Source organism: Corylus avellana, chromosome ca2, assembly GCF_901000735.1.
Source record: "Corylus avellana chromosome ca2, CavTom2PMs-1.0".
Classification (NCBI taxonomy): domain Eukaryota; kingdom Viridiplantae; phylum Streptophyta; class Magnoliopsida; order Fagales; family Betulaceae; genus Corylus; species Corylus avellana.
The window spans coordinates 40,908,286-40,913,785 of NC_081542.1; positions in this window are offsets into that span (position 1 = coordinate 40,908,286).

Consider the following 5,500-nt stretch of genomic DNA (forward strand, 5'->3'; position numbering starts at 1 on the left):
TTGTCACAATTGAAAGTTTGAGAGAACATTGTCAATTGGGTGGTAGTTTTAGGGCGGGTATGTGGACTTTCCCCTAATTATTAAATACAAATACAGGTTGTACAAATAAAAGTTGCACAAGTGACATACTTTCTTATTATTTCTTAGAACTCTCTATCCGGCCTGTCATCAAACGGTAGTTTATGTTTAATCCATAATTTGAGTTTTAAGGTACTTCACTCATTTTCATACAAATTGTATACGTTAGAAAGATTCACTTGATTAAAATAAATTGGGATGCTAGCACGAGGAACAAGGATAACGTTATAAAGAAAATAATTAGTTTTCTTTTTTTTTTTTCTAACATTCTTCAAGTCTTATTAAAAGGCCATTAATTACAATATTTGTGCTATAAACTTAGCTTCCAATAGTGCAATTTAACATAGGAAGAGGTCCATATCTCTCTACCTTACAAGAAATGACAATGAATAAATGCAACTTTGATTTTGGGAAAAGACCACCTTATAGTTTGGGGGGGCTTGGCTATAGGGTAGTTCTGCCCATAGTTAATAGGACATTGCGGGGTAGGATGATCAAAAGTTAACTATTAAATAAAAATACAGGTTGAACTTGTACCATGTTCTTAATTCAAACTATAATTAATAAATTTGAGCTCTAAAATTATTAAATACAAGTACATGTTGCAAAAGTGACATACTTTTTTATTATTTCTTAGAACTCATTGTCCGACGTGTAATCACACGGTGGTTTAAGTTTAATCCATAATTTAAGTCTTAAGGTACATCACACATTGTCATACAAATTGCATATGTTAAAAAGATTCATGTGATTAAAATAAATTGGGAGACTTGCACGAGGAACAAGGGAAACGTTGTAAAGAACATAATTAGTTTTTTTTTTTTTTTTTTTTTCTAACATTTTGAAGTCTTATTAAAAATGTCATTAATTACAATATTGGAGAGGTCCATATCTCTCTACTTAATAAGAAATGAAAATGAATAAAGGCAATTTAGGTTTTGGGCGATGACCACCTTATAGCTTGGAGCTTGGCTATAGGGTAGTTCCGCGCATAGTTAAAAGGACATTGCATGGTAGTATAATCAAAAGATAATTATTAAATAAAAATACAGGTTGCAATTATGCCATGTTTTTAATTCAAACCATAATTAATAAATTTGAGCCCAATAATGTTAATAAATTTGATCAGCTCTATAATTATTAAATACAAATACAAGTTGTACAAGTGACATACTTTCTTATTATTTCTTAGAACTGCTTGTCCGACCTATAATCACATGGTTGTTTATGTCTAATCCATAATTTGAGTGTTAAAGGTATTTCACTCCATTTCATACAAATTGCATACGCTAAAAAGATTAATGTGATTAAAATAAATTGGGAGGGTTGCAAGAGGAACGTGGGACATGTTGTAAAGAACATAATAATTTTTTTTTTTGCAATTCTAATATTATTCAAGTCTTATTTTTTTATTTTTTTTTTGACATGTCCACACAAGAGGGGGATGGGGTATTCAAGTCTTATTAAAAGGTCATTAAATACAATATTGGTACTATAAACTTAGCTTCCAATCGTGCAATTTATCAAAGGAAGAGTTTCATATCTCTGTACTTAACAAGAAATGACAATGAATAAAGGAGACTCTGGTGTTGGGCAAGGGCCACCTTATAGCTGGGGGCTTGGCAATAGGGAAGTTCCGCCCCTAGTTAATAGCACATTGCGTGGTAGCATTATCAAAAGATAATTATTAAATAAAAATAAAGGTTGCACTTGTGCAATGTTTTTAATTCAAACTATAATTAATAAATTTGAGCTGTGTAACTTTAATAAATTTGAGTTCTATAATTATTAAATACAAATACAGGTTACACAAGTGACATACTTTATTATTATTTCTTAGAACTCCTTGTCCGACATTTCATCACACAGTGGTTTAAGTTTAATCCATAATTTGAGTTTTAAGGTACTTGTCTCATTTTCATACAAATTTCATATGCCAGAAAGATTCATCTGAGTAAAATAAATTGGGAGCTAGGCTTCACTAGGAACGAGGGACGCGTTATAAAGAACAAAATAATTTTTTTTTCTTTTGTATTTTTAACATTTTTCAAGTCTTATTAAAAAGCCATTAATTACAATATTGGTGCTATAAACTTAGCTTCCAATAGTGCAATTTAACATAGGAAGAGGTCCATATCTCTCTACTTAACAAGATATGACAATGAATAAAAGCCACTTTGGTTTTGGACAAGGACCTCCTTATACCTTGGGGGGCTTGGCTATAGGGTAGTTCCGCCTTTGAGATGCGTAACTAGGGCTGAGCAGATTCATCGAGTTCCGAGTGCCGACCGAGTTTCGGCAGAGTTCCGACCGAGATCGACCATGACCGACAAGAAGACGGACGGTAGGCGGCTGGGATTTTCTTATTCCGACAATTTTCGGTCGGCAGGCAGAATGAGTTTTTTGGAAGTCAGTTTTCGACATTACCGATCCGACTTTTACCGACTTGAAAAACGACGTCGTTTTGATATTCATTTTTAATATTTGTAAATATTCGTTATATTTTTCTAACAAAACTCATCTAGCTTAGTTGGTGGAGCGCATTCTGAACACCTACTGGTTGTGAGTTCGAGCCCCATGCTGGTCGCCTTTTACTTATATTTTTACTTATCAAAATAAAATATTTTCCTAGTCAAAACGGAGTCGTTTTGTCTTGAATTTGTGCCCTATATAATCTCATTTAGAAATTCTCTTCCATATGCCCTAACCTTAGCCGACGTAGCCGTCACTCTCATCTTCCTCTCTTTGTCACTCTCCTCTAATCTCTGCCTCTCTCTCACTCTCCTCTCATCTTCGCCTCTCTCTATTACTCTCACTCATGACTCCACCTCTGTGTTTATTTTTATTTTTATTTGATCTTATTTTTTTGCTGTTTGATTGCCGAGAAAGTGGAGAAAATGAGGTATTTTCTTTCTAAGCATGTTTTAGAATTTAGACTCGAGTTTTTGTGCCTTTTTTGGTTCAAGTTGTGTTCCCTGATTGAGTATTTTTAATCTGATTAAGAATTCTTTTTCTTTTAGATGTTTGGTTGCCGAGAAAGTGGAGTAAAATTTCTTTTTCTTACTGTTTGGGCTTGATTTTTCAATCTATTTTCTTGCTGATTGTGACCCAGCCCAAACCGACATTACCGACAGTCATCGTAACCGACTCGACGGTGACGGTCGGTGGCGGTACAAATCATTGTCGAAAAAAGTCGGTGAATTTACCGACTTTACCGACTTTGGAGCGGGAGCAAAAAATTCCTACCGTAACCGACCGACTCTCAGCCCTATGCGTAACATTAATAAATTTGAGCTCTATAATTATTAAATACAAATACAGGTTGTACAAGTGATATACTTTATTATTATTCTTAGAACTCCTTGTCTGACATTTAATCACACGGTGGTTTAAGTTTAATCCATTATTTGAGTTTTAAGGTACTCCACTCCTTCTCATACAAATTGCATATGTTAAAAAGATTCATGTGATTAAAATAAATTGGGAGGCTTGCACGAGGAACGAAGAATGCATTGTAAAGAACATAATAGTTTTTTTTTTTTTTTTTTTTCAAGCCTTATTAAAACATACTATTGTGAGCAGGGATGGAATGATGGAATGAAGGGGAGGCTGGTATATATAGTTGATGGCCCCCATCAATTCTTGAGGGAAAAAAAAAAAAAGTTTAGGTCAAATTTTAGCTTTTAAGTCTTTGGCCCTCACTCAAGCTAGAAAAAATAAAAATTGGCCCCTAGCTACAATTTTTTTGGCCCTAACTATAAATGTTTTTGGCCTTACCTAATAAAAATTTTGGCTCCACCCACTAAATATTTTGGCCCTATTGCTCCTACTCAAAAAATCTTTTGAAGCATACCCATTAAAACCTAAAAACTGATTACTCATTCTCAAACCTTTTTGCCCTTACCCATTAAAAACTGTTGTAATCTTATTTTTTGCCTTAACCGATTAAGCTGGTTATCCATTTGAGATTTGATGTTACCCACAAAATATTATCTTTCTTGAGAATTAAATTATAAAAAGAAAGAAAAAAAATAGAAAAGGGGTGGCTCCAGCCACCTTTGGCTGGTTTTAGGGGGTGGTTCAGCCACTCTCAACTTACAAAATGGGGGTGGTTGAAACTACCCCGTTTGGCCGAAACCACCCCAAGGATGTTAGGGTGGCTCGGCCATCGAAACCACCCCAGGCTAAAACCACTTGGTTTTTTTGGAAGATTGTTTACCTACTTGGGATTATTGTATTATTATTATTATTTTTTTTTTTTTGGCATATTTGTGGAATTTTACTCTTTTTTTTTTTTTTTTTTTTGGGGTTGTTCTTTCTACTATTGTTTTTTAATGCTACTTTTTGGATTTGATTGCGATTATTTAATGACGCAAGGTGTTGCTACCTTATGTTTTAAGTCTCATTTACCTCCCGTTATTGCAAGTCTTTGTCTTCCCATAAACAAAGTTTGTGAAAGCATTAACAATTAAAAATAATAATATTATAAATTATATTTTATTCCACAATATTAATATGCCAGTTTCAAACAACATTTTGATTTTTTTTTTTTCTTATAAAAATAACTGATCAAAGAGTTAGTTGGGACAAACACATAAATATTGTGAGATAGTTGTAAGATAAAAATGTGGTTGCAACCAACTTACACTTGGATAGATTTTTTTTTTTTTAAACATTGACTACAATTTAGGGCTGTCGGGTTTGTATCAACCCGGTTAACCTGTCAACACATTTATGTCAAACCGAACCCAACATGTTTATTAATCGGGTCAGAAATGTTTATGACCCGAACCTGTTTAACCTAAACCCTAACCATAAAACTATGTGTCGGAGTCAAAAGGGCTATTTTGACAGCCTTACTTAGCATTGTGAGATAGTTGTATGATAAAAATGTAATTTCTAACATTACTCATTGAAAAATCTTGTTGAGATATGTCTTACTCATTATTACATTTTTTTTTTTAAACAATAATAATAATCATAATTGATTTCAAGACTCATCTGAATGTATTGTTAAAATTGAGAATATATATATATATATATATATATATATAGTTGTATGATAAAAATATAATTTCTAACATTACTCATTGGAAAATCTTGTTGAGATATGTCTTACTCATTCATTACATTTTTTTTTTTTTAAAACAATAATAATAATCATAATTGATTTCATGACTCATCTGAATGTATTGTTAAAATTGAGAATATATATATATATAAAACAATCACGTTTGCATGAGCCACTATCACTTGAGAAACTATTGGACAAAGAGCGAGCAATAATATATTAATATTTCAACTCCAATCTCTCTCAAGCGATCGTTAAGTTAGGCTCCGTTTACTTCGACGTAAAATGGTTTTCAGAAAATGATTTCTGTATTTTACGGTATTTACTTCGACATAAAATAGTGGTCAACGG